Genomic DNA, 13,594 nt, shown 5'->3' with positions numbered 1-13,594 from the left:
GACTCTATTCCCAATGTTTTCAAGAACTTTTTCATGTAGATCCATTATCAATATTGCTCTACAGTTTTCTTGAAGTATCATTATCTGACCTTGTTTACAGGTTATTACTGGTCTCATAGAAAATATTAATAAGGTTACTCTGACAATTATTGTTATGTTTCACCCAATAACGTGAACTTAGACAAAAAGAATAAAGCGTCTATTCATATTGCGTGAATACTCTCCTGTCTAGCTGCCAGAATCTTCAACTTTAATCTGTCTTACAGTTAGCCTTGAAGTTTCTCATGGAATTGAATTGTGATTCAGTTGATTGTAAACTTTCTGAACATCCTGAAACCCACTCGACTCTCATAGATCACTTGCTCTGGCTGGATCCTCTAGAGTGATAAATGATTTACACCCCTCTTGACGGGACAAATCGTCACTCACACCTGAGACTGTGGATGGGACATCCTTGAACCCAAGCCAATAAGCCCACTACTACAGTGTGTGTTGTTTGCCATCAGTCAGCATTACCTAGAAAGCTTGGAATCCAGAATTTAGGTCAAGATGACAAAATGGTTTGATCAGTCATCTCTTTTCTGGATCCATCTTGCATTTTTAAGCATCTTCCCTCACCTTGGCTCTTACCATGACCCCTTGCCATTCCATGACTGTAAGCTGCAGTCTTTCCCAAAGGCTTTAAAATCGGACATCTGTAAACACAAGAGCTTAAGAGAGTAGCAAATAAGGATTCCCCTGGCTTGTTTTCTTGTTTAGAATATCTCTATCTTGGCCAAGGTACCTCTAGGATGTGCTATTGGTGTCGCTCTGTCTCTTGTTGTCCACCTGTACAAAAACTTTCTCTAGTTACTACACTATTGTGCATAAATGGGCTACCCAACCATAGGGATTTCTTCACACAATAGATATTGTAAAGAATACCCAGGATGCAAGGGGATTGGAGTAGGTTTTACTTAATGAGAAGCTCAGCCTGAGTTGGAGTGGCAGATATGAGCGTGATTCAGCTTGATCACTTTCACCAGATATGTCAAGGGTTTTGGTCTGAGGTTCCGTTATGGGCTTTTAAAGAACATTCTTCATAAAATATTCCGTTCTTCAGTTAGATTGCTGGTGAAAAGAAGATATTTACCTTCAATGGAGCTTGAGAAATTTGAGGCCTTAAGTACTTCCACTTTGTGGATCCAAAGTTGATCATGATATTTGGGAAATTAGTAAAATTGCTCTGCAAAGATAGAGTGGACCCTTGTTTAATGCAAACCCTCAGCTTTGAGCAGGATTTTGATCCCAGGTGGTGGGGGTGGTCACTATTTAGCGCAAGAAGTACAGGCCAAGAAAGTGATATGCCTTTTTCAACATTGCCTCCTCTTCTGTTTCAGAACAAAGATTTGCCACAGAGAAATACAGTCCAGTCTAGGGAGCTAGAAATCTGGTACTAGTGTCTTGCACATTGAAGCATGACAAGGAAGGACTTCAACTTCTGACTGGGTCGTGAACCAAATCCATTCACCTGACTCCAAGCAGGGTGAGCATCCCTGGGGTTCCTGGGGTCAGCACTGGGCAGAGGAGTTTGAGGGGAAGCAGGAGGGATCTGAGCTTTCTGGGGTCTGAACCCAGGAAACACCAGTGTACAAGAACCCAGGCTGCCCCATTGGTCGGGGTCCGAGCAATTTGCGCATCTCCCGGAATGATAGAATTTGCTGATAATGTAACCATGTATAATTGTATTAGAACTTAAATTGTGAGCACTCCAATTTGCAAAAGGCGGGTGGCATAGTGGTTACAGATTGGACTGCTAACTGCAAGGTCAGCAGTTCAGAATTACAAGTCACCTCTGAGGAGAAAAACAAGGTTTCCATTCTTGGTAAGAGTTATAGTCTCCGAAATCCACAAGGGGCCATTCCACCTCCCTTTAAAGGGTCACTGTAACCAGAATCCACTCTGTGGCACTGAGTTGGGTTTAAGGTTTGCATTGCTGATGACAGTGACAACTCTGTCCATTTGCTGCCTCCCCAGTTTGATTAAGCCTCCATTGAATTCCTTTTGATAATTAGCCAAGAATGTAGATCATCTTACCCTTGCGGAAAATGCCTTACAAAATAGATTGCCTGCACTCCTCTCCATCCATCCCCCTCCAAGGGCCTGCCTAGATGTATCCTTGATGGAGCTCACCTAAGCGAGGACAGCACAGGGGCCATTGTTATGAGTCTGGCCTTGATTGCCTCAGTTTGAAGGCCCTGGACCAATCTTTTAAGTCTTTCTATCTAATAATGTGCATGTCCCAATTATGGTCCCATTCCTGCTGCTGCAGTCCCACCTGTATCTGATGTATTGCTTTGCCACCAATCATGATCTGTGACATGGCCTTTTGTTCTGTGTCCTATTTATCTAGGGTCCCGACTCTGAATCCTCAGTTGCATTTGAACTGCTAATGGCCTCCCTTATCCATATGATGTGTGTGCGTATCTTTTGTTGTCTCTTAAAGTTCAATAAATGCTCTCCTCAAATTATGTTTGACAAAGAAGTCACTTTTCCACCCTAACACACAATTTAGCATCATCAGTGCCTCAAGGTACAGTTCTCTGGGACAGCATCTTGACAGCCGTACCTGCAGGTGAGGTCAGGCCCTACAACCCCCTGGCTTCTGTCCTAAATGTACAAAAATTACAAAGTTCTCTTAGTTCTGCGGATAAATTCTCTCTCTGCACCTTAGCCTTATACCAGACACACTTAGCTCTATGTGGGTTGGCAAATCTAGTTCCCCAGATAAGAACTCAAATGTACCCCTATTTCACCTCTAACCTCCTGCCCAAAGGCACTTAGCTCTCTTGTTCTGTGGTCTGGGAATGCCACTGCTCTGTCTCAGGCTCTTGGTTCTGCTGCCACCATGTCTCTGTTGCTGCTTCTTCCCTTCATGTCCACTCTTGTGTCACAGCTGCCTGTCTGCTGGATTGAAGAATTTCTGTGAAAGAATCTGGGATCTAAAGGCCCCTACTCCTGGTTCTTTTTTTTTTTTAAGTCATTTTATTAGGGACTCATACAACTCCTAATACAATCCATACATATATCAATTGTGTAAAGCACATTTTTACATTCGTTGCCCTCATCATTCTCAAAACATTTGCTCTCCACCCAAGCCCCTGGCTTCAGGTCCTCAATTTTTCTTCTCCCTCCTCACTCCCTCCTCCCTCATGAACCCTTGATAATTTATAAATTGTTATTTTGTCATATATTTCTGTGTCCCATTTTTCTGTTGTATGTCCCCCAGGGAGGAGGTCACATGTAGATTCTTGAAATAGGTTCCACTTTTCCAACCCAACCTCACTGTGCCCTTCAAATATCACCACTCACACCACCAGTCCTGAGGGGATTATCTGCCATGGCTTCCCTGCATTTTCAGTTCCCATCTGCACCAGTGTACATCCCCTGGTCTAGTCAGACCTGCAAGTCAGGATTCAGACCATGACAGTTGGAGGGGGGAAGGAAGCACCCAGAAACTTGATCAAAGTTGTATTTTTCATCGTTGCTACATCACACCCTGACTGTTTCATCGCCTCCCCAAGACCCTTCTGTAAGGGAATGTCCAGTGGCCTACAAATGGGCTTTGGGTCTCCACTCCACACTCCCCCGCTGATTCACTATGGTAAGATTTTTTGTTCTGATGATGCCTGATACCTGATCCCTTGATACCTTGTGATTGCACAGGCTGGTATGCTTCTTCCATGTGGTCTTTGTTGCTTCTGAGCTAGATGGCCGCTTTTTTACCTTCAAGCCATTAAGATCCCAGATGCTATATCTTTTGATAGCTGAGCACCATCAACTTTCTTCACCACATTTGCTTGTGCACAAATCTGTCTTCAGTGATCATATTATCGAGATGAGTGTGCAATGTAATGACTCTTCTCCATCTATCTTGATTGATAATTTGGCTTGGTAGCGTATTCTTGGGTTTGCATTGTTTTCCTTCAATTTTTTGAAAATGTTACTCCACTCTCTCTTCTTCATAGTTTCTGCTGATAGGTCTGATCATATTCTTATTTGGGAACCTTTATATATGATTGCTTGTTTTCCCCTAGCTGCTCTCATGATTTTCTCCTTTTCCTCAAAGTTGGATAATTTAACTATTATGTGCCTTGATGACTTCTTCTTGGGATCCAGTCTTGCTGGGATTCTTTCAGCTTCCTGAATGGTTGCCTTGTTTTAATTCACTAAGCTGGGGAAGCTTTCCTCCAAGAATTCTCTCACTACTGTTGCAGATGACTTCTTTGTTGTGTCTTCCTCCAGTAAGCCAATACTTCTAATGATGTACCACTTCATAGCATCAGACTTAGTTCTTAAGTTTTCTTCAGCTTCTCTGATGATCTTATTAGATTTTTGTTCTCGTTTGTTGAAGTCTGCTTGGCTGTCCTCCAAGTCACTGATGCGGGCCTCTGATTCTTCCAGTTGCTTGTCGAGGTCCATGAGTGTGCTACTGGTTTTTGTTATCTCCTCCCTAAGCTCCTGTATTTCTCTTTGATTTATGGTTTTTACCTTTTCTATCATTTCATCATTTTTCTGTATTGTTTCCCTCATATCCCCTGACTCCAAGTAACATTCTGAAAATTTCTTTCTGTGGCAGCTCAATGTCTGCTTCCTCTATGCATGCATTATGTTCAGGACATCTTCTGGCTTTGCCTTTTGTTCCTCTCCTTTTTTTGTTGAGGTTTTTGGGGCTGATGGCTGCTTGTGTTGCGTTGTTTTAGATTAGCCAGGTGCCATTTTCCAGGGAGTCGAAGAGCACTGGCTCTCTCTGGGAGACTTTGAACTGCCTATAGCTTATTTCACTATGGAATTAACCTACCACTTTGTCCTCCTGTGGCTTCCCTCTCGGGGGAGTGACCCAGAAGGGTTGCCTGCTTTGGTGTTGCAGAGGTTGGGCAGAGGCTCCTGCAGTAACTTTTGTTGAGGAGTGTTGGCCGAGCTGCCTTATGCCCCACAGGCACAAAGGCTGGAAGGAGTTCCCCAGTCAGAAGTTGAGCAGAGTATCCCCTGTTGGGGGCCAGCAGGGATTTTTCCAGCCTGCTAACTACACAGGGTGGAGCTCACCTAGCTGCGTGTGGCTCAGGTGTAAATGCCCTAAGCTAAGGGAGTGGTCTGGAGGTTAGCAGTAGAGTGTGAGAGACCAAGAAAGAGGAAAAGAGGAGAAAAAAAAGTTAAAAAGCAAGCCAAATGTGCCCATGAGGGGTGGGGGAGGGGGAATATAGTGAAGAGATGGATAGAAAGCAACAATGTAGCTGAGCCCTTATCCAGGCCAGAGGAGCTGCAAGGGTTTAATCCTTGTTCGGAGGTGGTAGCAGCAAGCTGTGGCTGTGTTGAGAAAAGGCTGCTGCACAGCCCTCCAAGACTGATAGGGTGACAGAGAGGAGATGCAAAGGTCTAGTGCCTGCCCCAAGGCAGGTGGTGGCAAACTGTGGCTGTGTTGAGACCAAGCAGCCCTACAGGCTCCAAATGGTCCTGGCTCTGGCAGAGACAGTGGCGGGGCAAAGGTCAAGCCCCAGCCGGCCTCCACTGAAGTAAACCAAAAGCCCCCAGCCCCTCAAAACCCCATGGGTCTGTGCCTACTTGTCTTTATGATGCTCCTCCTGCATTCCAGCAGTGTTCAGTTATCTCTAAGTAACTCTCCTAGCTTGAATTCTGTGGAGTTCCTCTGGTGTTTGTTACTCCTTCGCCATCTTGCCGGAAGTCCCCCTGGTTCTTCTTTTTTGTTGGTAGTGAGATCCCAATTTCTGTCTCTGAAATAACTCAATTAGTTGTAACATGAATTCCAAAGTAACTAATCTGTAGGTTAGGTTTCAGACAGTTTATTTACATAACCACAAGGCACAACGGTACCAATGTATTGTTGGCCAAGCTGCCCGATTGTCTTATATGACAGCCCCAGTGGGTTTCCAAGACTGTAACTTTATAACGGAGTAAAAAGCCATGTCACTCATGCTTTCGAGGAGAAATTGGTGGTTTCCAATTGCTGACCTTGCAATTAGCAGCCTGACAGTAACCACTATGAGGGACAACTTTTCCTCGTTCACATTGGCAGGCGACAAACCCAGGTAAATAATTTGGAGGAAGTTAAGGGGGCATAGCTAGACTGTGTACTTGTATAGACCTCCTGTCTGACTCAGTGATTCTCAACCTTCCTAATGCTGCGACCCTTTAATGCAGTTCCTCATGTTGTGGTGAAGCTCCAACCATAAAACTACTTTTGTTGCTACTTCATGACAGTAAGTTTACTACTGTTATGAATCAGGCAACCCCTGTGAAAGGGTCCTTCAACCCCCAAAAGGGTCTCAACCCATAGGTGGAGAACCACTGATCTAACTGCATTAGGTACTACAAATAATGGTATATTAAAAACATTATCTATATTGGGATTCAAAAGTGCACTCATTATTGGGGGATATATACTTCTTCATTTACATTTATATGTAATTTATATATGTATAGATATAAATTTCAATCTAATAAATGTCATATAAATGTTTATTATGGAGCCTTGTTTTTGACATGTGTTAAGTGTTGGACTTCTATCCTCAAGGTCAGAGGTACACACCCATTAGCATCCTGTCATGGCTTTAGAATCTTGGAAGCTCTGTACAGCAGTTCTCCTGTGTCCTATCGGCAGCTTATATGTCTAACTCTACTTGATGGTGAGTTTAAAAGTGTTTCTAAAGTTATTTTACAATTTATAGTTCTCCTATAAAATAATCTTTAGTTTATAATAGCTCTTTATATATCCCATGTAAAATGTTTCCAGATGCTTTAATTAACATAATCATCTTAAAGGTTCATTGATTTGTCATTCTCTTTGAGAGTCACACAGTAAGGAATTGGTAGTTTGTATGCTGTGGGGTAGGGATCCAACTCTTTGTTTATTTTTTTATATTTATATTTGATTGCCCAATCTCTATTTGTTATAAAATAATCTTTTATTCACATGTGTGAACATTATGAGTTTTAGATTTTATTGCTCATGGTATAAGCATGTTTCCCATTACTCAGTAAGGGCACCGTTAACAGTATTGGGGACTTTGGGTGTTTAGAAGAAGGAAAGAACAGTAACAGCACCTGGACCTATTGGTTATGTGTTACACTGTATTCTCCCATCAGCCTGCCGATGGTGCATCACCAGCAGCTTAGAGGAAGGAGGAAGAGTGCCTTGTATTATTACTTTTGGGATTTCCTCACGAGAGATTGAAATTTGTGAGCATCATTAGAGCTGATCCAGATAAGACAGAGCATCCCAGTTGCCTGTAGTGTCCTAAGGACCAAAGAAAATGGCCAAGGCTCAGGTGCTTCTGATGTGTTTTATCCTTTTCTGTATTTTCTACTGGAATTGTAGAAGCCTGTATAATACTGATTCAGTTCATTGGAAAAGCAGAAATTTGAAATAGTAGAACTTAGAGCTAAACTTTTACTCTGATTTCAACATTTGGCTGGAGAAGATTAGGAATATATTGATCATAGGATTAACAATAAACTATTGACATTGAACATAATATAGCACTGAGGATTCTTTGGATAACATTATCTTCCAGCTCATAATTTATTATTCTATGGCCAGCATATCTTTCAAATTATATGCTATACATGGTTTTTAAGGAGAAATAAAATCACTTCTTTAGGAGAGTTCAGTAGTCCATGGGATTTTTGTTTGAGTAACTTTCTTTAATGCTTATTTCTGAAGGTGATATGTTAAATACTCTCCCACACAGCAGCATTCTCATCAATGCATCTAAAATGGGTCTTGTTGCATTAGTGGTTTAAAAATGAGACAGCATCTCACCTCCTCTAACTAGAGATGCAGGAGAGAGAATTAACTGTCAACATCAGCTCTGATTCATATGAGGCAGAGCTTAGACAGACCTGTACCCTCCAATGGTTTTCCAGTCTGACACCAGTATCTTTGCCACACTCCTCTCCTACTCAGCTTATTCTTTTTTTTTTTTTTTTTTTGCAGTGGCCATGGACTAATTACAGTCCAGAGTCACAGGTACAAGTTTTACTCAGTAACAGAGTATAATTTGGTATCAGAATTAGTAGGCTACACATTGACTTTCATATTAAAGAACCATGTAGGCACATTTGCTCTTCTTTAGGGAAGGCCTGTTTTCCCTGTCCCCTATCAGACATTTTTCCTTCTAAAGATAGGCTCATTTCTTAGTTCCATCTTTATATGGTCCTCTCAACTACTTTTGGATATCCTCTTCTTGATCTTGCCTGCCTGTCCCACTTTCTTGGCTGAAAAGCCCTTTCTGGACCTGACACCATTGGCTCTGTCACTCCTGTCCCTTCTACCCTGGTCATTGTCTCCATTGGTGCAGCTCTTGACCCATGAATAGTACAGTTCATTTTGCAGGAGCAGCAGTAGACCCATCCCTATGTGGTAGAGGTTCAAGATGGTCCATGATTTGCTCAGCAACATCTCACAAAACTCAAAAGTCATCAAGTAAATAAATCGCACTTCAAGATGTGGAAGCTGGTGAGTTCCAGATCTATATAAAGGTCAGGAATCAGTCTGTAGGTTTTTCCTCATTGATTTGTTTATAAACGCTGATGAACCAGATCATCAGGTCAGACCACAGTCCACTGCCTCACAAAGAGAAGTTGTTGAATCTCGTCAGCTAATAGGTTGCAGGGGCTGAGGAACCCAAATTGGAAGGTCAGACAGCAAGCTAATGGCTCATAGAGTGGAGGAAGCTCTCAAGTCAGGTCACACAGGCAGCTCATAGTTGCCATTCAAGGAAATGCCACATTAATTTTTTGGAAGCTGCAAATCCCTAATCCATGGGTTCATTCTGAACTGTGTGGCTGCAGGGGCTAATAAACCCAAATCAACAGCTCAGATGACAGGATAATGCCTCACTGTCTCCTCTCAAACCATGCCTGCAGGCAGTTCTCTCTCTCCCTCTTAATATGTTGGCTTCTTGGGCCAACCCAGCATCTTCCCTGCCTAGGCAAGATTAGGAAGGCTCCAGAGATCCACCCAGCAGAATTAGGCTGGGGGCGCCTTGGAGAGCATGTGGTGAAAGATGGCAAGTTCAAGAGGACCTTGCAATTAAAGTTAAGATAATTCACTCCAAAGGTGGCTGAGGAGAATTTGTCCTAAGGTTGTCAAGAGGAGCTTGTCCTAAGGTGGCCTTTAAGAGCTTAGAAAGTTGTTCTGCACTCAGTAAGGGAGATAATGTCTATGAACATTCTGATCTTGGTTCTGACTTATAGCTTCTTGTTCCTGATCCCGAGTTGTACCTTGTTCATTAATAGACCACTTTGATCTATTGAGTGTTGTGTGACCACAGCAACAGATTATCAAACCCAGAAGTGAGACAGAGTGGTGTGGAAGGATTGACTTGTTTTAGAGTTGACAAAAAGTGTTGGAGAGTTGAGGTATGTTTGACCTCCCCCATCTGCACTGTTCCCAGTACTTATTGCCACTGAAGGTACCGAGCCTCTAATAATGGTGATGCTGGTAGAAACCCTAATGCCATTTGATAACAAATAGGTCTTTATCTACCTTGTGTGATTATAAAGCTGAGCTATTTCTAGAACATTCAGATAATGTCACTGGAACTCAAAATTCTAATGTTAAGAGTGGGTGCATTATTTTCAGGCACTGGGGTCCCCAACACTCCAAAAGTGATCCTCAGGAGTGACATTGCAATTGTGAAAATATTAAAAGACAGAGAGCAGACAGCTGGACACAGGGGCTCTCTTCCCATGTCAGGCCTGAGAGAGTGAATATATTTTCCAGTGGGTATATATAATGGAGCTTACAGGTCTTTCCATAAGGCGTTCGTGTCATGCAGTTAGCATGTACATAGTTAATGGGTCATATCATAAGCGGGTAAAATTCTAAACAAGCAAGATGCTGAGTTACCATCTTGACCTAGTGTTAGTTGACTTCAAACCGGCCCTGTGCCCTCCCCAGGTGTTTGCTACATTTATGTTGGGCTGGCTCTAGAACCTGATTGCTCAGATATACAGATAACCTTCAGGCATAGTGAAGTAGCCAGGTACAGAAATGATTCCTCTACTATGGGAGCTCCTTTAAGCCTGCTCCTTAATGTGGAGCTAGCTATTGTGGGGGCACTGTATTTGACCTGGAGAATGTATTTGAAAACATTTATTTCTCAGAACACTGGAGATCTTTCTAAAATTAGGGCTAGTTTTCTCGGCTGATGGTCGTGAATGTAGAAATAAGGTAAAATATTTTGTACCAAGTCCTCAGTTAATGAGGCATTATGGAATGAACTACCACAATAGTTTTTATTATTGTTTTGCTTTTTTTACTGTAAGATATATTTTTTTTAAATCTTCAAATGGAAAATACTTCATTAAGTAGACCCCTCTTACTACAGGAACCACTGACATTCAACGATGTGGCTGTAAAGTTCACCCGGAAGGAATTGCAGCTCCTGAACTCTGCTCAGAAAACCCTATATCAGGATGTGATGTTGGAGAACTATCGCAACCTGGTTTCCATTGGTGAGGAGAATTCTCAAGTCATTGACCTCGTCACTGGCTTTTCCTGTCTTATATGTTAAAAACTTTGCGGTGTTTGTGGTATTCTCAAAGAGGTAGATTCTCATTGCATTGTCTCATCCTAGGTTAGTGGGTTAGGTCTTCTACCCTTGAAAGAATGCTATTTACTTTGTTCCTTTGAACATTATTTTTCTAGAAATACAAAACTGCAGTCTTTACAAACTTTACGTTAATTTTGGTGTGTCCATGATTCTGTAATTTCCCATAAACAGGTTATCTAATTGTCACCCCAGAAGCTTTCTCTCAGTTGGAACAAGAGAACTGTGTTTGGTATTAGAAGCAAGCTATAGTGGAATTTTCTCAGATGCATGGTCAAAACACCTTAAGGGGAATTGGCTGGGGTAGTTGATTGAACAGGGAGAAGGCCTCATATCTATGAAAGGTGTCAGAAAATGCATAAAAGTGTGTGCTACTTTGTATGTGAGAGTTCACTTGTCCAAGATGTTGAGGGAAGTACACCTGTAGCTCTTATGAGATTAGATTTCCATTTTCTTGTTTTACACTATGTGTGTTTGCTTCCATAATTTTCTTTAACATTCTGAAATTTTCCCTTCTTTTATGTTTCCACTTTACTATGAAAATCTGTCTTGCACGCTTCTCTCCAAACAGAGAACTCTGAATTAGTAACTGTCCTCTGAATACAGCACATTCCTCCCCTACTGAGTAAGAATGGATATCCATTTGCAGTATGCAGCACCATCTTGCATCTTGAGCTCCCACCATAAACGGGTCTCCTTTGTGCTTCCTTAGCTTCCCCCCTTGGAGTTTCTCTAAAGATTTGGTGTCCATATTCTCATTTGGTGTCCTGTTCCTTTAAAGTTTTCTTCATGCAGGTGATGTCAGTTCTTTCTGTTTTCTTAGAGAGATGGTCAATTTGCCTTCTCTGTTGGAATTCTTTAACAGACATATTTCCCAATATTTTACTCCTTTTGGTGAAATATATTTATGACTTCTGTTGTTTCCAGGTATCTAAAATCATCTTCCTAGCAAGAAAATTATCAGCTTTAAAGTATACTTTAGCACTGTACCTTACATTTTTTTCTACCTGTAAGATTTTTTTAAGTTGTCTGTTCCTCCAATAATTTTTGTAAGTGGAAAGGGCATGTTTTTTTTTTAATTAAGCAATGTCTGCTATATATTTCTTACTATGTAGTGTCCCTTCCTTAGGCCCACCCCTTCTTAACAGGTCCAATACACGAAAGATGACTGTTGCTGCTTCTAAAGAACATTTTTGCAGTATATTCCAATAGGTTTTATTGCTGTTATTCAAACAATGCATAGTACATTCAATATTGCTCTCTTTTCTTTTCTGTCTCTTGAGTAGCCTTTTGGTTTCCATGTGTAAGTTGCCTTTCATGTCATCCCACATCTCATCTGGTCTCTGTCATTAGTCTTCAGTCAGACTTTTATTCCTCATGTTTATTCTTTACATAGTCTCTAAGCTGTGCTCTAGCTACTTTGGCTAGCTTCTACTTGGATTTGAGCAATTTATGATCTGTTCCACAGTTAACCCCTGGGCGTGTTTTGACTTATAAGCTTCTCCACCATTTCTTTCTGTAGATGTGGTTGATTTGATTTTCATTTGTTCCATTCCGGAAAATCCATATGTGTAGTTTCCATTTCTGGTGTTTAATAAGGAATTTGCTATGAATTCATCATTAGTCTCAAAATGTTATCAGTGAACCTGTGTGTCATTTCTGTTACTAAGGTCACATTTTCCAACTACTGCTACTTTCCCCAAATTTTACACTTATCAGTGTGTATGATTGTTTGGTTGATCAATGTCAGGCTGAAAAATTCATGTGAAAATTTCAATATATATTTTTAAATATTTTATTGGGAGCTCTTATAGATATCATAACTTCCCATAGTTCAATTACATGGAGCAGTCCTGTACAATAGCTACCACAGTTTGAAAACTTTTTCTTCTTTAATTCCTTGATATCAGCTCTCCTTTATCCCTTCTCCCCTCAATTTCATTATTGTGGTGGTAAACAGAACCTGGATGAAAGTGTGAGCAGCAGCCTTATATCTGTACTCCTGACCACAGGGCTTGGAAGACCAGTTCTAGTGTTGGAAGAAAACCCCCACAAGTCCCAAAGCTAGAACTGCTAATGAGCAATCTCCAGACAGAGATTTCCCCCCAACTGCCCTCCAGGAAGATGTTAGTATACAGCTGCTACAGGTGCCTGACTTCTTGCTTCTCAGCTGAAAGATGCCTAGCTTTGAAAGCAATCAGGTTCCCTTTGTTGCTGTCACTTAAGGAATCAATTATCTCTTTCTCTCTTAAATGCCCACTGGATGGGTCCTAAAGGACTGGTGTGTAATTGAAGGGCAGAAATAAAAAGGCTTTGCATTCTTTCACCAATTTATATAATCTCAGGGCATGCAGCTCCCCCGCCTCCCACACAAACACAGGCAGACACCTAGCTACCTAACAAGGTAGGCAGGATCTTTAGCATCGGGATCCCTGAAATAATTGGATGAGCAACTTAAGACCAGTGCTGAGGGTAGGTGGAGTGGAGTAATTGTCTCCTGAGCGGGGAGAACAATAACAACAACATGTCTGCTCTTGTCCTTAAAGCTGCTGGCAGATAGTAATTAGCCATGCGCTTGTATGAGATATCATTAAGGTGGCACTACAATGAAAGGATAGTGTGGCGATGATATTTAACTAAGAGTATGTGACTGGGACTCTTCTCCAACTTTGTGAATGCTTCTATGTTTGCTTTAATTGGTGCACAAAACTGAATAACACTTGTACTAACTGGTCTTGCTTGCAGGCATATGAATATTAGCCTACCACTGACAAAATTATACATCAGGGAAGATATTGCAGTGTGCTTTTGGATAATGAATATGATGCCAATCTTCTTGAATTTGTCGATCTCAGCCTTATAAACCACTTGATTATCTAATTAAAAATAGCCAGTACCAGTCTATTAAAGTTGAATAATGCATACACTATCAATTTTTACCATTCCATTTTGTTTTGACAACTTGCAATTTTTCATGATAA

At 41.4% G+C, this 13,594-nt stretch overlaps 1 long non-coding RNA gene across 4 annotated transcripts in view; it reads left to right on the top strand.

Moving 5' to 3' along the window:
* Positions 1 to 13,594, top strand: part of LOC142435945 (uncharacterized) — a 78,901-nt gene that overhangs the window by 49,806 nt on the left and 15,501 nt on the right. For 3 of the 4 annotated variants that reach the window (XR_012781683.1, XR_012781684.1, XR_012781681.1), the window contains exons 3-6: positions 1,380 to 1,525; positions 6,572 to 6,683; positions 7,144 to 7,325; positions 10,392 to 10,518. This is a non-coding gene — a long non-coding RNA (uncharacterized LOC142435945). The remainder of the gene's footprint in view (positions 1 to 1,379; positions 1,526 to 6,571; positions 6,684 to 7,143; positions 7,326 to 10,391; positions 10,519 to 13,594) is intronic. The other variant, XR_012781682.1, reaches the window with a different exon arrangement.

This window comes from Tenrec ecaudatus, assembly GCF_050624435.1.
Source record: "Tenrec ecaudatus isolate mTenEca1 chromosome 15 unlocalized genomic scaffold, mTenEca1.hap1 SUPER_15_unloc_1, whole genome shotgun sequence".
Classification (NCBI taxonomy): domain Eukaryota; kingdom Metazoa; phylum Chordata; class Mammalia; order Afrosoricida; family Tenrecidae; genus Tenrec; species Tenrec ecaudatus.
The sequence above is the reverse complement of the archived record's forward strand: the minus strand, read 5'-3'. Positions and strand labels throughout refer to the sequence as shown.